Below are 26,984 nucleotides of genomic sequence, written 5' to 3' on the forward strand. Positions count from 1 at the left end.
AAATTTGACTATTTAAAATAAGAAAAAAGAAAAAGTTCTGTCTTTCTGTTGAAAAAATATGAATGATTACACTCATCACCTTCAGTCTCTTGGAGGTTAGCCATAGTTCCTTCTCTAAAGAAAAAATAATTATTAAAATATAATTATAGCAAAGCAACATATGGACTTGCTGTGCAGCTGTCATTGTACTCCTAAAATTATGAAAGCTCCACTTTCCAGAATCTAAAATCGGTAAGTGATCACTTTGAAAAACAAGATATAAAATATCTCCTCAAAAGTACTAATCAGCTACAACAAAAATGATCTCATGGCATGCTACTTAATGTAAGAATACCAGAGTTCCATTTCAAGACACCTGAAGTGACCAAGATCAGGATTCTTGAGCATTTATAACTTTGAAGTGTCATTACATGTATGCATTTAAATGTGTTTAATAAAAGAATGTAGGATTAGTATTCAAACTAACTTAAATCCTTATTAAGTAAGATTTTACATGTTCAGCAAAGTAACTCCTTTCTACATTTTATACATAAAACAGTTAAGTGTCATTTCAATGTTTTAATTCTGGGAAGAGACAGTCAAGATTGCTAATTTAGTTCCCAGAATGACAGAAATGTACAGAAATACAGAAACAGAATGAGATGCACAATGAAAGAAGAAATATTAAAGGGCAATAATACTGACTTTTAAACAGATTAGCAGCAATATAGCTATGGTGAGAACCACCAAACTACAGTATTAAATTAACTCGTCTCTTGTTGAGGAAGGACGTAAAGTAGGGACAGTCAGCTAACACAAGGTTTCATCTGCTCCGTTTACACCAAAGCCCATATCCAATTAGATGCCTTGGCTCAGAGTAGAACATGTAGAGACTAAAGAATCTACCTTTGCTTTCTTGGGTCTACGTGATATACAAAAATGTAATACCTGAAATAATTATGAATGCATAAAAAATTATTAATGTGTTATGTCATTCAGAATCATGATTTTCCCTTTAAATTTCCTTTGATTTGATTTTATACTGTAAAATACTTTTCAAAGCATTTCCTATATATATGTGTGTGTGTGTGTGTATATATATATATATATATATACACACTAAAAAAAGAAAATTATTTTAAGAAACATAAATTAGGGGAAAAATGTTTTTAACAGTATGATTAGCAATAAAATATTAGTTAAGACCTGCCACTGTGTTTCTGGTTTTTGTTGAAAGATTTTAGGAGGCCGATACTGCTAAAAATCATTCTTGATAAAATGAGGATTGTGAAACTTTTTAAGTCAAGCACCTTCAAAATGACTAAAAAGATCTGACAACAAGACAACGGACCCTTTAATAAGTATACTTCAAAGGCTTTATCACTGTAAATAAATGTATTTTATGTAGTGGTGGGAAATTTGCCCATGGTGCATCTGGATTACTGAGATTAAACATTGAGGAAAAAGTCCAAAATTTAAAAGGATACAAAAGTCTCTTATAAAAAGCCCTAAGACCTACCATTAGGTAAGTGGAAGGGGGTAAAAAGTGGCCTGAATCTCCTGCTGAGGGTATAAAGTATCTTTTTGGTTACCGATCTTAGAAACATGCCACCCAACAGTGAGCTATATAGAAAAAAAGAATACATGCACAAAAAAGTAAATTTAAATTAAAGCTCTTCCTGGGCAAGCCATTGTTGGAGTCACTAGTTTTCTTAATGATTCTTATTTATACCATTTTGCGGTTTGCCTTACTAAAATCCTATTTGAGGGAAAAAACCTTAAATTTTAAAAAAGAATTTAAGCAAAATATCAAAAGGGCAGAGAAATTTAAAATGTATAAAAGTGACAAGAAAATACTAGAAAAATAAAAGCTAAAGATGAAGTACACAAAATATTAATGGACAAACACACTATGGACAAAAAATAAGCAACTAAAAACAGGTTAAAATTAAAAGGAAATGAAATCAGCAACCTAAGACACTAAAAGCAGAGAAACAAAAACTACAAAAACTACCTTTTAATCAACATAATAATAACACAAGAATGCTAATTTAAGAACTGAACACATTCACTCAAAAAAAATTTTTAAAGATTTATTTATTCATGAGGGACGCAGAGAGAAAGAGGCAGAGACACAAGCAAAGGGAGAAGCAGGCTCCTCGCAAGGAGCCCCATGTGGGACTCGATCCCAGATCCTGGGATTACGCTCTGAGCCGAAGCAGACACCCAACTACTGAGCCACCCAGGCGTCCCACAGTCAAATATTCTTTAAACTAAGGGGCCCTGGGGTGGCATCCAACCCAGTTGGATGGTGAGCATCCAACTGGTGGTTTCCGATTGGGTCATGGAATAGAGCCCCATGTCAGGCTCCAAGCTCAGCAAGGAATCTGCTGGAGATTCTCTCCTTCTGCCCCTCTGCACCCACCTTTAAAAATAAATAAATAAATAAATAAATCTTAAAAAGAAAAGATTTCTTACACTAAGACTGCTTTGCTTTCTCAAGTGTTTCCTGAAAACAACACAGCTCCTAGCCTTATACCAATGACTCCTATTCCCAACACTCTGGCTTTTATAAGACACTTTTGCGAGAAGATGACAAATTCCTTAAAGAATGCTGAACAGTAAGCATGATGATTGGGTGTTCATACTGTTGTGTGACATGTGCCTCCCTCAAACTTTGTTACCACCTTGGCACATTACCCATCTGATATGCAGAAAAAAAGAATACTGAGCAGGCTATGAGTTCCATTTGTCTTAATCTGACACTAGTACTTAGTGGGTACAACCATAGACCCACCTATAACCTACATCCCCCCAAAAAATGGTATAAATTTTTAGTGCAAAAACTTAATCAGTTCTGAGAAAGACTTTTGTTTCTGTTTTGCTTTGGTCTGTACTACTCTAAAAGCACCAGGTACACCTACTAAGTGAGTACACTAGTAAATAATGGGATACCATTTTTTTGAATCTTGTTTCTAACATGCTTCCTCCCTGAACTACTGTATTTTTTAATTGGCAAGAACTTCTCCCATGCAGTGGTCACAGGTGGGTTAAAATAATCACTTTTCATTTAAAATTTAAGGAAATGTCTACCCTTTGAAATCTTAGCATTCCTAAACAAATTTTAGACCTATTACAAACCTTCAAGTCAACCACTCACCATCTCTAAATTTTACAGATGAAGAAACTAAAAACAGAAGGGCTTAAGTGACTTGTCCAATATCATGAAGCCAAAAGAAACCAGAACCCAAGTCCCTTAAGTACCAGTCAAACATTCTAAGAACAAAATATAAAGTAAAAGGAAGGAATTATTAGGATATAGCCGTTTAGATTTAGGATGTACTGGTTGGTGAAAAGACTGCAAAACAGTATATTATACTACTAGTGGGTTGTTTTGTTTTGTTTTGTTAAGAATTATACATACAAGTACCCATACAAGGCATAGGAAGTAGGGAGAAATGATACTGTGTAGACGAATAATACCAAACTGCTAGGGCAGCCCGGGTGGCTCAGCGGTTTAGCGCCACCTTCAGCCCAGGGTGTGATCCTGGAGACCTGGGATCGAGTCCACGTCGGGCTCGCTCCCTGCATGGAGCCTGCTTCTCCCTCTGCCTGGGTCTCTGCCTCTCTCTCTCTCTCTCTCTCATGAATAAATAAATAAAATCTTTAAAAAAAAAAAAACTGCTAATTCAGTGGGCTATCTTAGACATATAAAGTCAGGACTAGTAGCGGTAGAAACTATGAGTTTCTGTAGCTGCTGAATTTTATAGTTGACACGTGTTGATGCAATCACCTAATTTTGTCTTATAAGAAAAATGTAGGGCACTTGGCTGGCTCAGTCAGTACAGCATGCAACTCCTGATCTTGGGGTTGTGAGTTGGTTTGGGAATGGAGCCTACTTAAAATTAAAAAAAAAAAAAAAAAAGTTAGACACATAAATTTACCCTGAAAACAAAATGCATCTTAAAATGGTTTAAGTCTTAATCTCCCTCTCTCCCTGCCTCTCCTCCACCCCATTTCTGTGTTAGAAATGCAATAATTTAAATGCACGCACACATACACGCACACTCCAAAGATATTACTCATGCAACTGAGGTTCACCTTCAAATTATCTTAATTTGTCTTCACATTAAATGTGGTCTTCCTTAAGAATGGCATAACATTAATATGTTAGAATAATTCCAACAACTTAAGATAGCTTAAGTGAAAGGCTGAATTATAAAATTCATTTAAAGACAGTTTCCTTTAGATTCACAGTAGTAATAAAAAGTGAATTGATGCATTTGTAATGAGTAAGAGTATTTGTCATCAAAAAAATATTTTTATATAAATGCACACTGCAAAAGCGGTTTTAATCATGTTAAAAAACATCATTCTTGGTGGGCTAATACATCTCCCCCAAGCCCCCCACACAAAGTTTAACTAACAATTGTAGTCCTCACAAGATGGTAAAGGCAATGATAAGCTTCAGCTCATTACTCCATGTAAATTATGAATTTCAGAATCAGTAAGTCCAAATGATAATATTTTATTATAGTTCTCCACAGACTATTATGCTATCCCTCAAGGTTATTTATGGTGTCTCTCAAAGTTATTTTATTTCCCATAACTGTGGAATATTAACTATCTGTCCAAAGAGTAAGGGATGCCTTAAATAGGTAAATTATATTTCCTTCACTCCTCTCCCCATTTCTTTTTCAATCTGTTGTCACTGATGCCCACCCTTGTAATTCCACTACAATTACACAAAGATCATTTATTGACAAGTTTAATGCTTACTTTGCCACACTCTTATTCAAAACTCCCTCCTGACCTTCTAATAGTCCCTCAAACCAATCCTGTTTTGGTTCTTTCACTAGCTCCCTTCACTCTCTCTGGACTTTGAAGTGTCAGGGTTTCATTTCATTGGAGCCTCTTCTCTCTTACTTTCAACTACCACTTTCATGCAGTAACCCCCTATCCATATTACTAGCATAGAACTCTCTCCTACATTCAAATCCACATGTTTAATGATCTGCAGAAGTTCAAAAACTCTTAGGATGCATCAGAACCATATGGAGGGCTTGCTCAAAAACAGATTTCTGAGCCCCATCTCCAAAGTTTTTGATTCAGTAGGTTTGAGCAGAAACCTAAGAATCTGTGTTTCTAATTAGTTCCCAGGTGACACATACTTTGAGAATCACTGGCCTACATGATTCTCCTTTAAGATAAATTACAGATATCTTAATTTCAACACAACCTAATGGGCCTTCCAGCATCTACCCTGGCTACCTCAAAACCATTCTTCACACAGCATCCAGAGTGATAATTACGTACCTGATCTTTTCATAATCCTTTGTTTAAAATATTCTAATGGTTTCCAAGGGATTTTAAGACAAAAACCAAAATCTTTAACATGATCTATTAAGCCTTATATGACCCAACCTTGGTCTACTGCCCCACACTGCTATCATTCTTTTTTTTTTTTTTTTTTAAACACTCTGGCCACACCACTCTTTCAGTTCCTAGCAAAAGCCAAGTTCCTTGCTGTTCCAGGATATTCAAACAAAATGTTCTGCCAGAAATATTCTTTTTTCCCTCAGCTCAAGTCACCTTCCTTGGCTCCCCTCCCCCACTAGGTCAGCAAATTCTCATATTGCCCTATATTTCTTGCTCTTAGCACTCCCCACATGATAATTACACAGTGAATTGTGCAAGTGGTAGTCTACTGTCTATTCCCCACCTTCAAACACACAAGCTCAAAGAGGTCACATATCTATTTAGTTCCCACTGAATTTTTAGCCTCCTGCATAGTGACCCACACTCAAATATGTTAAATTAATGGTTTTATAACATTAAATTATTTTGAAACCACAGAAGGAAAAGTATTATTAAGAAGGAAATTGAAGCATTTTTTTACTATCCTCTAATACCTACAAATGAGGAAGCTTCATTACATTCCCCTATTTGGAAATTTAACTAAAGAAAAATAACACCTTCAAAAGGTAAAATGAAATCTTCCTATCACAAGTTCCTGTGCAACAAGACATATAGATTATTATTAACTGCACTAATAAAGTCTGATACCAAAATGTTATCCACTAATATATAAGTGTATAAGGCAGCCTAAGGTAATTCTTGCACGAAAATTAATTTACACATTAACCTGCATCAAAGAGTACATCCAGGCTTAGCAAAAGTAGTTTTGCTATGTAAGTGGGATGGGGATAGCTGTTGTGGATAATCACAAGTTACATAATATTAATGTAACCAAGAACTAAATGACTTTAGAAACAAATGTTCTATAGATTCTCAACTCCTTTAAAATGGAAAGTATCTGCTGTCTGTAATTTATTCATCAACTCTTTTTCTCTGATGTGCATGCTAAGTCAGCATACCACTAATCTAAGTGGCCAACAGAACACATATATTATGATGTAACCTTAATATAGAATTTATAGCCAAATAAAGCTTAACTCCATTCAGAAGAGTTGTTTTTAGAGGCTATTTTAAGTTGTCATCACACAAAACAATTTTGGGACTTCCTTTTTCTAATCATTTCCTTAACTACCTTGCAAGTGACATTAGGATATCACCCTTTGGTCTGCTTATTTTTAACTAAAAATGGCATTCCTCATTTTGATCCCTAATTAATGAGACTTGGCTCAGAATGACTTCCCACTTTTTCCATAGATCAAATTCATTTCCAAAAGATGTCATCTGCCACCATAGAATGTAGATTTAAAAAATGAGGGAGCATCTGGGTGGCTTGGTTGGTTAAGCATCCGACTCTTAATTTCTACTTCGGTCATGATCTCGGGGTTATGAGATCGAGTCCCACACTAGGCTCTGTGTTGGGCATGGAGCCTGCTTGAAATTCTCTCTCTCCTTCCCTCTGCCCCCTCCCTCTCTTAAAAAAAAGCCATGAGACTGAGCAAACTGAGGAAACACAGAAATATTAGTTCCAAAAGTATTTTTGAGCAACAGTGAGACAATGTCATTGCTGAAATAAATTCAAGATAACTTTGAACACATCAATCATTTCTTAAACATGTAAGTTCTAGTAAATTTAATAATTGGTCCCGTTTCTACTTTGAGCATGATTCATGGATAGGCTTGATCCATGACTTCTGGTTTTCCTGAATAACAGATGCAGTAAAACATAAGCACATTTACTTTACTATAAACTAAAGATTAAGAAACAAAACAAGTTTTAGGAAAAAAAAAATCTGGTGGTCTACTATAAAAATATGGCTTGTGGAGGTAATATGGTCTACTAAATAGAATGTGAATATAAAATGAGATAGGCCACAGTTCAACTTCTTGCTTGGTCCCTTAGTAGCTACATGACTAAGTTATTTGAACATGGAATCTGTACAGCACGAATAATGTCATTGGTAAAATGAGAATAATACCATCTTCTGAGCTATTTTAGGGATTATATTATATAGTATATTGTCCGATTGGAATTCTAGCCCCTGACTCTTCAAGGACTCCTCAAAAAACCTAAGAGGCTATCTGGTCCAAGCTCTCCATTTTACTAAGACCCATGAGATTAAATGGTTTGCCAAGGTCACACGGCTACTTAGTAGGAAAGACAATACTTTTGGCAGGTTTCTTATTCTCTCAGTGCATCTGTTTACTAAATCACTTGGTGTTTGTAATGTTATGTCCCAAGCTTGTGACAGAGGGTCTCAAAGAGGGTTTCTGAGACAGTAATAAACCAAGACCACTTAAACAACAGTGCTTACAAATATGATACTGGTAATCGCACATTAATAATTTAGTCCTACATATTAAATGTCTCTCTTGGATTTTAAGTCTTTGCTCTTAAAGTTAGGTATTTCAAATTACTGCTAAAATGACTTGATTATTAAAACATAAATTTTCAGTTTCCTTGAAAGGTTCTTTTCTAAGAAAAATATGAACCTTGTCTTAAATCAGGATACTAGGGGAAAAAAATGGTGTTTCTCATTTTTTAAGGATAGTAAACAGTTATAACAAACCAAAAGAGTTACCTACTTTCCTAAAAGTAAAATTAACGCCCATACTTAAGCTAAGAGTTCTTTCTCAAGGATCAAAGCTTAAAACGCAAGCTCTAAAATTAATTCAAGACAATCTCAAAGAATTTTATATTGACTTTCTTACTCAATCCCAAGAGCAGTTTCTTCATATTTTGAATCAAACTAAGAATGGCTTTCAATATGGGACATTAAAAAAAAAAGAGTATCTGAGTGCCTAACTCTGGAGTAGATGCTTCTGGGTTTTGAATTCTGGGTATAAATTACCACAAAGTATTCATCCTCTTTAATTTATCATGTGCGTAACCAAGACACATAATTACACTTCTGCATGCCAATTGAAAAAGGACCTATGACACAATTTTTAATACTTCAAGAGTGATTACCAAAAATGTGGAACTATGGAGATAACTTATTAATATGACAATGAAAAAATTCTTAAGAGAATTCTAAAAAAACATATTTTCTGAATTTAATTAAAATCATAATTTGCGGGCAGCCTGGGTGGCTCAGCGGCTTAGCGCCGCCTTTCAGCTCAGGTGGTGATTCTGGAGTCCCGGGATCGAGTCCCACATTGGGCTCCCTGCATGGAGCCTGCTTCTCCCTCTGCCTGTCTCTGCCTCTCTCTCTCTCATGAATAAATAAATATAATAAAATCTTTTTTAAAAATCATAATTAGAGTCGCAAAATGTATTACTGATTAATTTTAACTTTTAAGTTTGAAGAGGCTAATTACGACTACCATGAATTAAGAAGCCCCAAAGATAACGAAATAAAACAAAACTCTACTCATTAAAATACTCAATATGTTAAGTAATCAACCTTCAAATGAATCTCTATTTTTCCTCTATTTTCTTTGTCAATAATGACTATTATTTTTAATTCCTACGGCATGGTAATTAAATTCTTGGGAAAATGAAGATATAAAAACCATAATTTCCCAAACAATCAAACCTTGAGTTTCACAGAATATAAGAAAAGTTCACGGGGCAACCCCAGTGGCGCAGCGGTTTAGCACCGCCTGCAGCCCAGGGATCCTGGAGACCCGGGATCGAGTCCCACATCGGGCCCCTGCATGGAGCCTGCTTCTCTCTCTGCCTGTGTCTCTGCCTCTCTCTCTCTCTCTGTGTGTCTCTATGAATAAATAAATAAAATCTAAAAAAAATAAAAAATAAAATAAAAAAATAAAAAAAAAAATAAGAAAAGTTCACTAATCAGTAAATATATACCTATTGCATTAACGGAATACTTGTAACATTGATTTCCTCTGTATTAGGCAAATAAAGAAACTATCCCAGAATCAATTTATTTTCTAAGCTACTTTAAATTTCAATTAAGAATTTACTAGATAGGTCCTATAATATCTTAAATAATCAGGCCAAATCTGGGGGGTTTAATAAGCCTTCCAAACCACAACCCTTCTGACAGGATTTCAACTACAAAGTAGTCAGCATTTCTTAAATCTGGATTGCAAAAACTTCTGATTGCAGGAGGATTATAACTCTAATCATAGACACACATTCCAGCAGTAAAAATCAGAGCTAAAGAAGAATTACAAAGTCTCTTGAGAGAAGACCTAACAAGATTAATGGGGAAATGCTGCATCACCATAGAAGAGAGGGGAAAGAAACAGATAAATTTACCTGCCCAGAATAATTTACAATTAATCAATGTGGTACCTAAAGATTCAGGAAAGGAGAATGGGAAATAACAAAGAAAACAAACAGGTCAAAGAAATTGTATAAGAATGCTGGGAAATTTTTATGAATATAAAATGAAAGGAGATGAAAACTAAGGCCTTCGGTGAACCAGCTAGGCAATTCAAAGATTTAAAGATTGTAAGGTAGAAAAGGAGGAAAAGAGAAAAATATCAGTAACTGCTGAACCAAAGTAGCTGTAACAAAGCAGAGAAATAAAAAAGAATAGTATCTCACCAACTAGAAACAGTTAAACCAAAAATAAAACAAGTAAAGATATCTCAATAATTGAAATATTACAAGAGCCACATGACAAAGTTAATATGCCATTCTCTGGAGCAAAGTCACTATTTTATGTACAATTCTAAATGGTCTTACTCAGTTTCCAAGTAGCAAAGTAGAAATGGCAAAAGAATCGTAATGACATGTGCAAACTGGGATAGATGACAACAGAAGAGTAATCAGAAAAACTAAAAAGGAAACAAGAATTCAAAAAGAGTACAAGTTTCAGGATTAACTGGCATAAAGATACAAACACCTATATAAATCAATACTTTAGGAACATCACTGTATTTTAACAGTATTATGGTCCTAATTCCTATGAATCAGCCTACATTTTAAAAACAGCTCAAAAAATGAATTAAAAAAATATTTAAATAGCTCTATATATCTTAGGTTTAAGAAGAAGTTAAAAAAGGACTCTAACATAAAATGATAGACTATATATAAAATTTCCTTACAGTTATTCCAACTATCTCATTGAAATAAAAACAATTCACACAAAAAGAAAGAAAACCATAAGAACAAATAAATTTAAAGCTGGAGGCAGGGGCAGAGTGTGTGTGCCTATTTATATACATATACACCGATACACACACACACACACACACATATATGGCTTGATATAACAAGCAGAAAAAACTACATATTTATTATACCCTCTAAGTGATGATAAAGGGTGGGAATCCATATGTCTGACAGGACCCCAAAGAGGCATGACTGCAAACTAAATGATACAGCAAAGAGTGAAAAGAGTAGGGCCAAAAATAGAACTAAATACTACTTGACTTTATAAAGAACTACATTACCCATCATCTCCTATCTCCATCTCCAAGGGGCACCTAAACAAGTGACATTTGCCCCCAGGCAAAAACATACTCTGCTTTTCCCTAAGAAAAATGAATGACTAGAAGACTAAAATCGGATGCGGGCAAAGTAATACTCTTTTCCTCTGGCATTTAGAGGGCCCACAGGCTGGAAGCTAGCTCCTCTCCCTTTTACAATAAAACAATGTTTGCTAACAGATAGGCCCTGCCCTGTACTACCTAACGCTAGCCCCTTAAGTGCTGTGTACAGCTCCTATTCAAAGGAAAAACTAGTAGGGACAACAGTCCAAGGAATAGGGTGAGAGAGAGGGGGAGACCCAGATCAGAAACTTCTAAAACATGAACGGACAACCAGAAAACACCAGGCATGTAAGGAAAACTAAGCCTGAAAAATAATACTTACAAAAACAAACACAGAAAGTGACCAGAGTGGGAAAAAAGGTAATTGAGGAAACACAAGATAATATCTTTTAAAAATCTATTTTACGTATTCTAACACTAAAGACAGTATTACAACAGAGATGAATGATACAGGAAAAGAAAAAGAGAACAAGAAAATTCATAGATTACCTGCCCCCCAAAATCAACCAAAACAAGTGGAGGGGGGAAATCCCCAGAACACAGAGCAAAGAGAATCAAAAAATATGAAAAGTAAAATCAGACAAAGAGGATCAATCCAAGAGAGAAAACATCTACTCAAATATCTGCCCACTTAAGGACAAATGGACCAAGTGAAGGGAGAAGGATCTCAAAGACGTAATGGATAAGAATTTCCAGGAGTTAGAAGAATCTCACTTAGACAATAAAACCAACTGACTGCCTAGAACAAATAACCAAAACAAAAAATAAAAACCTTTATTCAGACAGAATGAAAAACAGATTATCTTCAAACACACACACACACACACACACACACACACACAAAACTGAATTAGATGCCACAGGGCTTCTAATCAGCATCCCTGTGGGCTAGAAGACAACCAAGCAATACTTTCAGAGTTCTAAAAGAAAACTTTTTGAGACCTACAAAACTGTGCCCAGCCAAGCCATCAAACAGAATGAAGACAACTTGTGCAGACAATAATTCAGAAAGTTTGCCTCTCAAATACCTTTCTCAGGAAGTTATTTTAAGACTCCAGAAAAAAAGATCAAATAAATTTAGAAAAAGATCTATAGTAGAATGGATTCAATTCAAGGGTATAGCAAACGGAGTTCCCAGAGGAGACTTAAAAGCAGCTAGTCCAAACTGAGACAGAACTAAAGGCGACTCCAGAAAAATAAGGAACACAACATAAAGTGCACTATGCTTAAGAGTTGGGGGGAAGGGGAACTATGATAAAGGCATAGAATACAAGTAAAAGGGCGAGTAGAAATACCAAGAAAACAGGAAGTCATGCCGAATTTTTTTTAATTCAATGGCTAGATTTTGAGTTAAGTAAATAAAATCCACTAGACCTCGATGTTATTAAGGGCATGTTTCTTCAGGTGGCCCAAGGGCTGCTTAAAAGAATCTGCAGACATCAAGCTGGGCATACTACCCCGCCCAGCATAACTAATGTTGACATAGTCATAATATTGAAACCAATTATTGGTTTTCATCATTTAGAGAGAACTAGTGGACATGACAGCCGGGGTTAAGAATAGGGGCAGGGGAAAGGGTGTACTGTGTTTAGGCAACAAGAAGTTTGGAAGGAAAAGGAAAGAAAGAAAAAGAATGGAAAATTCAAATAACATCTAAATTGATAAATAGATGGATAGATCAACGTTCAATAGAAAGCAGTGTGTTTCACAAAAACAACAGAACTTCCTTTGTTGCATATTCACGAACAAACCTCCTCCATAAACTCCACCCATCTTCTAAGAGGAGAAACCATTTTTTAAATAAAAATAACGGTCCTCCAGCTTAAAATAATATCTTTCAGGTTAACTCAATTTTTAAGGCAGTAGTTCTCTATCAAGGGCAGTCCTTCCCCACCCCACCCCCGCCCCCCAAGAGGACATTTAACAATGTCTGGAGACATTTTTGGTTGCATAATTAAGAGAAAGTACTACAGATATCTAATGGATAAAGGACCAGGATGCTGCTGTACATTCCACAATGCAGAGTACAGTCACTTATAGCAAAGAATTATACAGCCCAAAATGTCAATAGTGCCAAGTTGGAGAAAACCCCCTTTAAAGGAACGCCTTTTGCTCAGGGATGTCTGGGTGGCTCAGGGGTTGAACCATCTGCCTTCAGGCCCCACCTCATCCCCTGTTGGTACGCATATTCTGGGGCGCTCAACTACCTCTCCTAGGCAGCCCATGCTTACAGTAATTTTACACAATTAAAATTTCTCATTAAAGTTGCAACCTGTTGTGGGTACTCCTCTTTGGTATGTAGCTCTCTTCTACATGGGAATTCAAAGTCGCTAGTTCCTTCCATCCTGTAAGTGCCCTAGGTTCCTTGGACTGTAAAAAGAAGCTGGAGAAAGAACACCTGCTTTTCTGTCCCCTCTACCCAGAAGTGACAACACATCATTTCCATCCACAGTCCACTCATGAAAATCGGTCACATACATGGCCCCATTTCGATGCATGCAGGGATGACAAGGATAGAGGAGAGAATGACAGAAGGGCACTCCTGGCTGAGCAACCACTTGCCAGCCTTCATCATACTACACCAAGAGGGAACATAAAATTTTGGTGGGCACTGAGCTGAATCCGCCACACCCACCCTCTCCCCAACCATTACAGCCTGGTCTCTCCCTTCACAACAGTAGTCTCACAACAAGCTTGTCGGCTCCCACTCTGTTAACATCTATTTCTTTCACCAGGATTATGTGAGATCCTCTAGATCTCTTTCATACTACATAAGAACCACAGGAAACTCACAGGATGCATCTCTGGGCCCCACTCTGCCTCAATACACCATCTTCTCCCCCCTATAGGCATCTGATGTCAGCACCAGACCAGGTACTGGGCAATAAGCTAATAATACGTGGCTGTGCAGGCTGTGAACTTCGGCAGTCTAGCTTCAGAGCCTGTGCTATTCTGCTTCTTTAGATTTCTATAATAATAGGTAGTAAGAGAGTACTTTCGGGATCATTTTATAAAAAACATCTGTATCTTGCAAAAACATAGTCTAGGAACTATTAAAATTCCCCACTATGATGCACAGCACTATTTTTCTTTACTTCTGGATTGCTGATTTTAAATGTTATTATAGTCGAAATAACAGGCAAAATTATATAAGTAAATCAGAGCTGATCTTCAGAATTCCCTCACCCTACTCTGTACCTACTCTGTCTTACTCTTAGAAAGCATGGATTTTAAAAATTTTAAGAAGTCACCTTAAAATACTATATCTATTATGTTCTTATATTTCCAGTTTAGTCTGGAATTTCCTCATGAGACAGTGGCAATTGAACGCCTAAAGAATTTTCTGCTTTTCTATAAATATTTTCAAGATTTAAAAAATAGGATGTCAGTTAAATACATGTGAAATTCAAAAAAAATTGCAGCAATAGGCATCTTATTACAAAGTATATTTTCATCAAATCATACAGTCGAAGCAGACTCAGAAAGATCATGAAGATCAAGACTCGTCACAAGGGGCAAATGCAAATAAACTACACAAAGCAGTATAATGTGGTAGTTAAAAGGACAGGCTCTTAAATCAAAGCTCAGGTTAAACTTCGAATTCAAATCCTTCCGGTAGGCTCAACACCTGCTTCTTAGCGTGCCTGTGACTTAGGTTTAATCCAAATCCTGGCTCCACTATCTACCACTTAATCTCTCAGTGCCTGAGGTTTAAAACAGGAAAAAAGAGGGGTGCCTGGGTGGCTCAGTGGGTTGAGTGTCCACCTTTGGCCCAGGTCATGATTCCAGGGTCCTGGGATTGAGCCCCATGTCGGGCTCCAAGCTTAGCAAGGAGGCTGCTTCTCCCTCTCCCTCTACCTCTCCTTCCCCTCCTCCTTTCAAATAAATAAAACCTTTAAAAAATTAAAAAAGGAAAAAAATAATCTGATGGGGAGGGGATGCTCATTGTGAGGACTAAATATGATGACATGGCAAATACTTCTAAAATAGGAACTGGTACATAGTTTGTTTTTTGTTTTGTTTTTTTTTTAAAGGTGAAGTTTATTTTTTTACTTTTTTATTTTTTTAAAGATTTTATTTATTTATTCATAGAGACACATAGAGAGAGAGAGAGAGAGAGAGAGAGGCAGAGACACAGACAGAGGGAGAAGTAGGCTCCATGCAGCGAGCCCCATGTGGGACTTGATCCCGGGTCTCCAGGATCACACCCTGGGCTGCAGGCGGCGCTAAACCGCTGCACCACCGGGGCTGCCCAGGAACTGGTACATAGTAATCAACACATATTAGCTATTATTATCATGACTAACACCACCTACTAAGACACCTTCAGGAGCTATGCCAATCTCCTTCTGAATCTATCACGTTTTTAACAACCCTAATCAAAAAGTTTCGCCTTTTTTATCTGAACAGTCTTCAAGCTCTAAACCATTTCCTCTTTTTTTCAGCTTTTTGTGAACATGGAAGATGATAGATAACTGGCTTCTTTATCTTTTAAGACTCAGGACTCTTTTTAGCCTTTTTTTTCTTTTTAGCTTTTTAATAATAAAATTCTCTTCCAAATATTATACACAAGACAGACTGCTCCACGGATTATAAACACTACAAAGAGTTCATAAAGTATGATGAAATATTGAGATTCATAAAAGAACAAACAGTCACTGAAGCAAAAACCTTAGATAAAGAAATGATGCAGAAGTCTTATCAGCCTGCTCAAAAAATACTGAATTCTAAATAAAGCACAGCAGGTAGGGATCCTCCACAGTTTATAGTCACTCGAATTATTAAAAACATATAGTGGATACTTTGGGTATTTTTTTTTTCCTTAATAGCAGGAAAATCCTGTTTCTTCAAAAACAATGAATAGATGGCATGATAGGCATGGGCAATTACTTCAAAAACAAATTCTATAGAAAAGAAAGGCCTAAAGGCTCAGACTTTCAGCCATACACGCCCCCTACTTAAAGCTTTAAATATCTGAGGCATCTAGTATTTTTTGTAGTCTTTAACATTAAAGCAAAACAAGCTTCATTTGCATCAGAAAACATTATGCTTGAAAAAAAATTAAGCATTTAAAATTTTGATACTTACAAATTTAAAGGTATTTTAAAGGGTCAACTTAAAGGTCAAGTAGATATTAGAGTTCATAATTTACCAAAATATTTTTTTAATAATCTAAAGACAAAAATCTATTTTTTTTGAGAGAGAGAGAGAGCACGCGCGAGCGAGCTCACCTGTGTGTGCACATAGAGCAAGCAAGGTGGGGAGGGGCAGAGGAAGAGGGAGAGGGAGAGAGAGAATCCAAGCAGGCTCCACATCCAGCAGAGCCCAATGTGGGGCTCAATCCAAGGACCCTGAGATCATGACCTGAGCAAAATCAAGAGTCAGATGTTTAACCGACTGAGCCACCCAGGTGCCCCTGACAAAGATCTTTTTTAAACAATTTAATGTAAAGTTCTCCTATGTGTTAGATATTGATATAGGCACTTCCACATACATTATGTAGCTTCATTCTCCCAACAACCATATGGGATGATTATCCTCCTTTTACAAATGAGGAAACTAAGGCCCAGCAATTTGCCTAAAGGCACTTGCTTGTATGAGATTTAATCAGAAACCACATTCAAACTTTCTGACCCTCCAGTTTGATGTTCTTGATTGCACTATACCACTGCCACTTCCACAACTCAAATACTTCACAACTAGTTCTTATTCAGGATACCAATCTTTTCAGCTGGCAGAGGCAAGAGTTGTAAGGGGAGAAGAGAAATTATTCATAATGTCATCAAAAAACCTCACTGTGCTTATTAATCCCACATGATTACCCCGTCCAATGTAAATGCTTTCGTTCATGCTCTCTATCCCCTTAAAGCACCACTCATCTTCAGATACACAGCTTTCAGCAAAACCTGACTCAAGAATTACTTCTCCTAGGGGCCCCTGGGTGGCTCAGGTCATGATCCTGAAGTCCTGAGATCAAGCTCCCCATTGGTCTCCCTGCTCAGCGGAGAGTCGGGTTCTTCTTCCTCACCCTCCCCATCCCTGTTCGCGCGCTCTCTCTCTCTCTCCCTCAAATAAATAAAATCTTAAAAAAAAAAAAAAACAAACCAATTACTTCCCCTAAAAAATTTTCCCAATTAGGAACTGCTCCCTCCCTACCAATCCAACATCCTTCCTTATCTCACTCCTTGTATCTATTCTGGACTACATTATCACACACTCTTCTGTCCTCCTGTCATATACCTGGAACTACATTTTTTTCATTCAGTAACTATTAAGCGTTTGAAGAGTCAATGGTGAACAACAACAACAAAAAGATCATTGCTAAAAAAAAAAAAAAAAAGATCATTGCTATCATAGACGATTTAACATGATTTGCATCTCTTAAAAAGGTAAAAATAACATGAAGGTATAAGAGTGTGATGTTCTACGATAAAGGATTCCTTCCCAACAAGGTCTCTGAAGAAAGCCTTCTCCTTTGCATACTTGATAACATTTTTCAGGGAGGAAAAATTCCTTCTATCCTGTCTCCCATGTGAGACCTTTAACTTCATGCCTTCAAAGAAATATGAGGAAGTGAGAAACCAAAGTAGAAGGACAGACAGATCTAGGGCACCTAGGTGGCTCAGTTGGTTGAGCATCTGCCTTGGGCTCAGGTCATGATCCCAAGGTCCTGGGACTGAGCCCCACATTGAGGCATTAGGCTCTCTGCTTGGCAGGGAGTCTGTTTCTCCTTTTCCTTCTGCCTGCTGCTCCCCTTGCTAATACTCTGTCAAATAAATAAAATCTTAAAAAGAAAGAAAAAAATCTAAAAATCTTTCAATTTCACACACTAATGTGAAATCTACATCTACACCCTAGTCCAAATATCCCTTCCTGAGTCTCATCCACGAGAAAATACTTTAGACACAATTGGTCCAGTTAAGCCACAACCTGTCCAGCCACATCCATTAACGCATATTCAGAGACTTCAAGTTGCATTTATGGATTACACGTACATCATATTCATAAGAATAAGCCTTCTACTTTTGAATCCCCTGCTGCTCCAAGATCATTGCCATAAATGTGTTCATCTTTATATATTATATCCAAATATAATACTTCAGGTATTGCTATTAGGGAAAGAATTTTCCACAAAATCAGAAAACTACATCTAAGTATCAATCCCTTATTTTGTCACTCATGCTCCAAGTAATCTGCTCTTGAAGGATTATTTATAAACCAAAACACGCTTAAATGTACTTAGAGCAGTGGCTAAAGAAATTCTGTAATTTGTCTTTTAACAAGACAGATCCTTTTGTAATGCAGATTTGGTGAAATCGTCATCGTATCTTTTTTTTTTTTTCTTAAATCAAAACTAAAACATAACTTCATCACACAGAATTGTGTATTTATCCCCACCAGTATACGGGCTTTCAATTTAAAAATGAACAAAGAAACGAGATCTTGCCAAATTCCCCAGTGCCATACATGTGCTGCTGTAAGAAATATATTTGCCTCTAACATGTAAGGATACTCTAACTGAAAAGGGACAACAGCGCGCTTCCCAGATCGGATACTATATTAATATGCAACAAGAGAGAAATAAACCATGACCATTTTTAATTAAACAACCATCTCTAAGCAGCTGTGTACAACGCGCTGTGGCTCAAACGGCTCGCGTGGAATTTGGAATTCGACCGCAACAACCTAATCTCCATAATTAAAGACCTAAAAGGTAGTTCTTGTGTTTCATCTATTCCCTCTCCCGGTACTTTGAGCAGGTACACTGTAGTCGTTCCACACACCGTTGCTATAAAAAAAGGGGGAGGCGGGGGAGATGGAGGGCAAGAAGGACTTGAAACCAGCTGTATTCCTATAAAGGAGAAACTGCATATCCTTATTCTCCTTTCCCCCCAACCTGATTTTATAAAACTAGCATGATCTCGTTTTCACCGCAAGACGGGTTCTAGCTCCAGCAAAGCATTAAAAACTGAACCACAGTCCCGCCGCAGGACAACTTCAAAGGACACCTGATGGAATGAGGAAGATCTAACGGGCAATTCACCCGAGTCCCTTTACCACCCTTGCTTTCCTTGGAGTTCTAAAGGAGGCAAAAAAACCCCAAAACAAACAAAAACAAAAACAAAAAAAACAACAAACAACAACTTTTAAACGATTATCTGCAAAGATCTAAAGCTGGTACTAACTGGAGGCTAAGTTACAACGATGACAACAACTTTTAAACGATTATCTGCAAAGACCTAAATAAAGTTGGCACTAATTTGAGGCTAAGTTAAAATGATGACAACTTATTTTTTTATAACAACAACTTTTAAACAATTATCTGCAAAGACCTAAAGTTGGCACTAATTTGAGGCTAAGACGATGACAACAACCTTTTTTTTTTTTTTTTTTGATAACAACTTTTAAAAGATTATCTGCAAAGACCTAAGGCTGGCACTAATTGGAGGCTACGTTTCAGGGAAAGTTCAAAAAAAAAAAAAAAAAAAAAACGAACAGTCCTACCCTACGAAGGGTATTCTCGTAAGGAGAAGTCACTCGGGACCTGCAGCACTAGAAAGGCAAAAAACTTCATTAATTCCAATGCAAATATGCTCGACACCATCATCAGGTGGGTAACTCTCCCCATCTGTTTAAGGAGGAGAGCAGATCCTCTGTCATTTCCGACAAGGAAAGGAAAGGAGAGGAGGGAGGGGAGGGGAGGAGACGGGAGGGGAGAAGAGAAGGGGAGGGGAGTGGAGGGGAGAAGAGGAGGGGAGCGGAGAAGAGGGGAACGGAGAGGAGCATAGAGGAGGGGAGGGAGGAGAGGGGAGCGGAGGGGAGAAAAGAGGAGGGGAGCGGAGAGGAGGGGAGGAGCGGAGGGGAGAAGAGAGAAGAGGAGGGGAGAGGAGGGGAAGGGACGGGAGACGTGGGGAGAGGAGGGGAGGGGAGGGGAGGGAAGCAGCGGGAGGAGAGGGGAGGAGAGGGGAGGAGAGGGGAGCGGAGGGGAGCGGAGGGGAGAGGAGGCCAGCGCCCTCCCGCCGCGTCCCGCCTGCCGCGGCGCCCAGGGCCCGGCTCTCCGCCCGGCCCCGAGCCCCGCGGCCCCGCAAGGGCGGCTGCGCGACAGCCCGGCGTCCCCGAGAGCCCCGGGAGCCCCGGGAGCCCCCGTCCGCCGGGCGCGGGGCGGACGACACACACACTCACCGGAGCGGAGCCCCCGGGGAGGCGCGGAGGCGGGGTGCCGGGGCCCTGCCCGCGCCCGGCGGACCCCAACTCCCTCCGGCGGCTGTGGCGGGCGGCGGCTGGGGCGCGGCGCTGCCGGCTCTGCCGCGAGGGGCCGGGAAGCCCGAGCCCGCGCTGCCCCCGTCCGCCGATCCCGCCGACCCCGGCTGCGGCCACAGCCGCGGACACAACTACCGCTGCAGGCGCTCGCACGACCGCTCCCGCCGCCGCCCGGCCCCGAGCGCGTCGCGCCCTAATGCTGTCATCCGCCGCGTCGCCGCCGCTCCGGGCGCCTGGGGCCGCCGCGAGCCTTCCCGTCCGAGCGCCCGCCCCCCGCAGGCCACGCCCCGCAGGCCACGCCCCCGCTCGCGGGCTCCAGCCCAGCCCCACCTTCCCGTCACGTGCCCGCGCGCGGAGGAGGCGGCGGCGGCGGCGGCGCCCCCCTGCGGGCCGGGCCGGGCGGCGGCGGCGCGGGAGCAGTTGTCTGCGCCGCGGGATTGCCTGCGACCTGCGTGGGGAGGCCTCCTAGACCCGCCTCACAGGGCCCCGCCTAATCCGAGGAGACTGCACCGCGCGGCGCCTGGGCAGGGCTCGGGATCCCACGACCGCGCCGTGGGGCCGGAAGGCCCGGAGGCCCCAGAGGCCTAGAGACCCAGGGGCTTAGAGACCCGCAGGCATGGAGGCCCAGAGACCCGGAGGCACAGAGGCCAGGAGACCCAGAGGCTTAGAGACCCCGAGGCCGGGAGACCCAGAGACCCAGAGACCTACAGACCCGGAGGCACAGAGGCCCGGAGACCCCGAGGCTTAGAGACCTGCAGGCATGGAGGCCCATAGACCCGGAGGCCAGGAGACCCAGAGGCCTAGAGACCGGGAGACCCAGAGGCCCAGAGACCCGGAGGCCGGGAGACCCCGAGGCTTAGAGACCCGCAGGCATGGAGGCCCAAAGACCTGGAGGCCAGGAGACCCAGAGGCCTAGAGACCTGGAGGCACAGAGACCCGGCCTGGAGGCCCGGAGACCCAGGGGCTGGAAGGCACGGAGGCCAGGAAACCCAGAGGCCTAGAGACCCAGAGGCCTACAGACCCGGAGGCACAGAGACAGAGACCCAGAGGCCTAGAGACCCAGAGGCCAGGAGACCCAGAGGCCTACAGACCCAGAGGCACAGAGGCCTGGAGACTTGGACGCACAGAGACCCGGAGACCCAGAGGCAGGCCTAGAGACCCAAAGGCCGGGAGACCTAGAGGCCTAGAGGCCTAGAGACCCAAAGGCCGGGAGACCCAGAGGCCTAGAGACCCGGAGGCCAGGAGACCCAGAGGCTTAGAGACCCTCAAGCATGGAGGCCCAGAGACCCGGAGACGGGGCGGGGACCCGGAGGCCGAATGCCCAGAGACTCAGAGGCCTAGAGACACGGAGGCACGCGCATGTCACCCGCGTGTCAAAAAGGCATCATGGTGTCTGGCTTAAAAAGCAGTAACTAATTGTTCCGATTTCTAGTAGCACGTTAATTGTGGCGTTTAATTTACTGTTTTCCTCATTAGAGGTTTTTAGTTTTGAGGAAGCGATGCTGCGTTTCAGTCACGCTGGGATGAAAATAGCCTAGCAAACTTATTTTTGTTCCTAGTCGCCTTCAGCATCCTTCGTGCCAGTTCTACAGTCATTAAGTTTTACAACGTGTTAGGTTGGTGGCAGTTTAAACAGATACACAGGATTTTGGCAATCTGTTCCATTTTTAAAATAAAGATTAGTGCTTTTTCCTTTTTCCTTTTTTTTTCTTTTTTTCCCTAAGTACCTTAACTTTTGGACATACCTTCTGCCTTCCTTTTTAACCAGAACTCTTCCCCCCCCCACCCCCCCACCCCCACCCCGCGGTGATGAGAAGAAAAGTATGTGCTGGTCACCAGAGGAAAAGCAAAGATCATAAACCCTGCCAACAAAGCACATGAGAAAGCTTTCCCGGTTTGTAAGTCATTTTTCCTTCCAGACCAGGACTTAGGGTTTTTGCTTAAGCAAATCTTATGCACTCATTATGTTTACTTAACATGACATCAAAAAAAAAAAAAAAAAAAAGCTATTCTGATCAGCTGGATACTTTGAAATGAATAAGCAGTAGAGTTTGGCCTATACGATCAGTATTATTAATGTATTTCATGGACACACTCAGACATCATGGACTTTGAGACTCACTCATTATTTCATGTTACTCTAAACAGAAAAACACTGCCAATTAAGCTATGCCACCCCACTGATTTTTTTTTAGGATACATCTTGAAATCAGAGATGTTACAATGTGAAAAACAAGGAGTCTTGGAATCTGAGCGATATGATAATGAGCAGGTGTTCCAGGGAGTAAAAGATTCAACAGATTCTGTTCTGAAGTATGAGATACTGTACCAGTAGTTCAGATAAATACGAGACATCTGTTATTCTGTGAGTGACACTATTTGAGCAAAGCCAGTAACTTTGGAGTTTTTCAACAGATTGAAACGTGTCTCCTACTTTCTAGAACAGTATTTTTTATGCTGACTTAAAAATCAATTTCATTTTTTAATGAAATAGGCTAGAATGGAATAGAAGATAAAGGTCAGAGGTCATATCTAGTGTGGACAAGAAATTGCTTTGTGAAATTTTGGTTTCCTTTGCGGGGAAGGGTAAGAGTGTGTCCTACGTTTTCATTTAAACGGTTCCTTATTGTGAGTTGCAATCAAATATTCAATCAAATAGATTTGAAAAAGAATGTTCTAAAAGCACAAATAACATACTAAATCTATGCTCTGCGCTCTGTTTCTCTGGTGCTTTTCCTTTCCTTTGGGAACTAAAACTAAAGATTAGAGAAAGAAGGCAAATTCCTTGACAATCCTTTCCTGCCTCAGCCCAAATTTCTTAATTTGGCTGTTGAGAAAATAAATGGTCTTTCATTGTCCTTGTTCTGGAAGCAAGGTAGTCGAGGTTATAGATTTTGCTAAGTATCTATAATTGTTTGACTAGATAAATTATTCTCTTCATTACAAGTTCTGAGAAAAGTAGAGAGTTGAACTATATACTGTTGAACCAATGTTATTCAACTGTTTTGTTTTGTTTTTTTCTTTTTTTTCCCCAGGGGATGATACATTTGAAACAAATAGCCATTGTGTACTCAGGGTTATGCAAATTCTTGTCAGACTAGCTGTAACTTCTATGAACCACCCTCAAAAAAGAAAAAAAAATCAGAATGCAAGTTCATGAAAGTGAAGATATGGGGCAACAAATGTGAGTATATCTTTTGTAATCATCTGTATTTTAACTTTTGCTAATAATAGCTGCTTGCCATGAATGGTGATTTTGACATACCTCACATACCTACTATGATTGCAACTAAAAAAAAAATGTGTCAATACAATAAAATTCAGAAATACATACTTTTCAGATCTTTTCAAATCTAATATTCTATGATTCCAGGAAATGATCATTCAATCTAGCATTTGTGATATAATCCCAACATAAACAGAAACTGTAATATGTGATCCTGCACTGTAATTGAGAAATATCCTGTAACTCCCATCTCCTATGTTGAGATACCCTACAAGTTTGCTATTCTTAAATGATTTTAAGAATAACATTTTTGGGGGCACCTGGATGGTTCAGTGGTTGAGAGTCTGTCTGCCTTTGGCTCAGGTTGTGATCCCTGTGGGGAGCCTGCTTCTCCCTCTGCCTGTGTCTCTGCCTTTCTCTGTGTGTCCCTGATGAATAAATAAATAAAATCTTTTTTAAAAAAAGAATAACATTTTTCAACAAAACTTTTTATTATAATTATCCAATTTTAACTCCAATGAGAATCTCTCATGCCTAGTGTTTAACTAATTATACATTTCTGAGAATAAGACGTTCTTTTTCCAAATGAGTTAAAGCACTCACAGGCATGATGATTTTCCCCACAGAATATGTATCAGCACTGACCTAGAATGAGAGATAGGTTTGATGTTGATTTTTATTTTACCTTTAGCCTAGCTGGTTAGACATTTATGTTGTCAAAGATTGCTGATGAGGATTTTAGGCTAACATCCTTATTTTCTCAGAGAGATTTAAGAGCAACCTCAAACATGAATAAGGTATTCAACACATCTTTGAAGACTGTGGTAGATTGTATTATTACTCTCAGCCATATAACTTGATCTAGTCAATGGTTTATAAGCCACATGTTAACGATTTTAAATTTGAGGGCAGCCCAGGTGGCTCAGCAGTTTAGCACTGCCTTCAGTCCAGGGCCTAATCCTGGAGACCCAGGATCAAGTCCCATATCAGGCTCCTTGCATGGAGCCTGCTTCTCCTTCTGCCTGTGTCTCTGCCTCTCTCTCTGTGTGTCTCTCATGAATAAATAAATAAAATTAAAAAAAAAATAAAAGTTTAAAAAAAATAAAATAAAATAAATTTGAGTGTAACATCAAATTTGGGGTCAATCTCTTAGTCGTGTGCTGCCGGCCGTGAGAAAGACATGTTCCAAATAGGGTATCGGAATGAGAAAATACATGGAGCAGACCTGAAACTGAACTTCACCCTGGAGCAATACAGCAGCAGTTAACCTGCAGCTACTAACATGATATGAGAGTAAACTGTAAATATTTATTGTTGTAAATCATAGAGATTTTGAAATTATTATTTAGTATAATCTCACTAATCAGCTGAAATTAATGTAAACCAACAGATTAGTGGTTCAAACGCTAAATGCATTGTAGAACAATGATATTCTTCTATTTAATAAAATAAAATTATAGACATCTATAAAATAATCACCTAGATATTTGGTAAGCACTCGACTAAAAATTTCTATTAAAAAGTAGTCTGTTTATAAAATATATAGATTTAGGAAGCCTGGGTGGCTCAGCGATTGGGCATCTGCCTTCAGCTCAGAACGTGATCCTGGAGACCTGGGATCGAGTCCCACATCAGGCTCCCTGCATGGAGCCTGCTTCTTCCTCCGCCTGTGTCTCTGCCTCTCTCTATGTGTCTCTCATGAATAAATAAATAAATAAATAAATCTTTAAAAATATAGAGAGAGATTTGCTTGCAGAGTATTTACATATAAATACAGGGCTCCATCCCATGACCCTGAGATCATGACTTTAGCCAAAACCAAGAGCTGGATGCTTTAACTGACTGAGCCACCCAGCCACCCTGAGCACCTCACATTTAAAAAAAAAAAAAAAACAACAACCACAGAAGAAAATGACACACCATTAGTGAGAATCAGTGATAGCAGAAACATGTTCAAAAGGACTTCAGATACTGAAATTACCAGGCATAGACTATAAAATAACTATATAAAATATGAATAAAAGTCAACCTTGAAAATATATACAGAGAACAAGTATGTACAAAGAGTAACTAAAGATAAAGTGGACACATTTAATAGTGTATTTGACATAGCAGAAGTACAGTTTAGTGAACTGGGAGACAGAGATGAAGAAATTGCCCAAATGCAATAGAAAAAAAGAAAATTAAATGAAAAATATGAAAAAGACTTTAAGTGACATGGAAGACATGTGAGAAAGTCTAAAATAAAAGCAGTACTCCAAAAGACAAGGAAAGAGAAAATGTGGCAGAAGCAGGCTTAGACAAGGTAATGATTGAAAACTTTCCAGAACTGATCAAAGACTCCAACTCACAGACTTAGGAAGTCCCCCAAATCCCAAGTAAGTTAAAGAATAATAAATCTACACTTATATACATCATAGTAAAACTATAAAACACCAAAAAATAAATAAATAAAAGAAAACCTTAAAAGTAGAAGAAAAAAATAGATTAACCTCAAAGTGTCTAGTAACTGACTTTTTTCAGTAACAACAGAATCAGAAGACAGTGGATAACGTCTTCAGTGGGCTAACAGAACATGGCTATAGGCCCAGAACTCAATGCCCATTGAAGAGATCTTTTGAAATGAAGCCAAAATGAAGGTATTTTCAGGCAAGGCAAAGCAGAGTTTGCTGCTAATAATGATTCTTTATCAGATTTTCTTTCTTCAGAAAAAAATGAAATGACTCAAATAAAAGGTCTTAAGAGTTAAGACTAAAGGAAGAGCTTTGAAAGTGCTAAATATTTGCATGAATCTAAAAACCACTGACTATGCCAAACAGAATTGTTAAAATTATTTAATATTTTTAAAAGAAAAAAATATTTTTAAAAGAAAAAAATAGCAATCACTCATATTCCTGACATCAGAATAAGTCCAGTCTCACTTTTACCAACTATTAAACAGACCTTATCAGATCCAAGTATTTTATGCATTTGTATTATTATCTCCATCTAGTATATGCCCTTAAAAGCAAAAATACTAAACATTTTCATTTATTTTTTTCCTCTTCTCTTGTCCACATAGGAAAATTGTATTAATGTTTTATTGGTATTCTCTTTTTAAATGACTGTACTGAAATAGCATCTTAAATGTTTTTCTTCGTGACATTTTCTATTTCAAATTTGCATAATGTACCAATGAAGGTGATTTATTAATAATCAGACCAAGACATTAGCGTATATTTAGGAGCTCATGATGTGGATTAATAAAAGACAGAATTCTGTACTATTTTTCACACAACTGAGAAGCATTAATGAGCCCCACCATAGAAGTCTAAAAATGAAAGTTCATCATAACAAATTATATAATTATGTATTCACAGGTTGAGGACAATTAAGTTCTATTGAAAAGCTCTAACTACTCTTTCCGCTCACGTTGCCTATTCAAAATTATGTGCATGCTATGACTTTTAACACCGTCTCTGTAAATTGTTAGAAATCTATGCTCAGGCTGTGAGATTGACTCCTAAGCGTAATTCAGCTCAGAGGGCATCCTGAACTCCAAATACATTTTTAAAGGAAGAGGAAGAACTCATTTCTTTCTGCTACTTGCCTAGACTACACGTTCCCAGTTGTAAATATGTTTTTCATTTCAATT

At 39.0% G+C, this 26,984-nt stretch overlaps 1 protein-coding gene, 1 long non-coding RNA gene and 1 pseudogene across 17 annotated transcripts in view; 2 read left to right on the forward strand and 1 right to left on the reverse strand.

Moving 5' to 3' along the window:
- The window catches only part of OSBPL8 (oxysterol binding protein like 8), a 147,349-nt gene extending 127,054 nt beyond the window's left edge, over positions 1-20,295 (reverse strand). For 3 of the 4 annotated variants that reach the window (XM_072772842.1, XM_072772844.1, XM_072772839.1), the window contains exon 1: positions 20,047-20,294. The gene's annotated coding sequence lies outside the window, so the exon portion shown is untranslated. Of the gene's footprint in view, positions 1-20,046 lie in introns of all 4 variants that reach the window. The other variant, XM_072772840.1, reaches the window with a different exon arrangement.
- Positions 2,580-2,689, forward strand: LOC140603271 (small nucleolar RNA U13; annotated as a pseudogene).
- Positions 20,296-20,501: 206 nt separating the features above from the next.
- LOC140602782 (uncharacterized) overlaps positions 20,502-26,984 on the forward strand; it is a 73,903-nt gene continuing 67,420 nt past the window's right edge. For 11 of the 13 annotated variants that reach the window (XR_012005684.1, XR_012005683.1, XR_012005677.1 and 8 more), the window contains exons 1-2: positions 20,502-22,022; positions 23,160-23,308. This is a non-coding gene — a long non-coding RNA (uncharacterized lncRNA). The remainder of the gene's footprint in view (positions 22,023-23,159; positions 23,309-26,984) is intronic. The other 2 variants (XR_012005678.1, XR_012005687.1) reach the window with 2 other exon arrangements.

Source organism: Canis lupus, chromosome 13 (genome assembly GCF_048164855.1).
Source record: "Canis lupus baileyi chromosome 13, mCanLup2.hap1, whole genome shotgun sequence".
Lineage (NCBI taxonomy): Eukaryota > Metazoa > Chordata > Mammalia > Carnivora > Canidae > Canis > Canis lupus.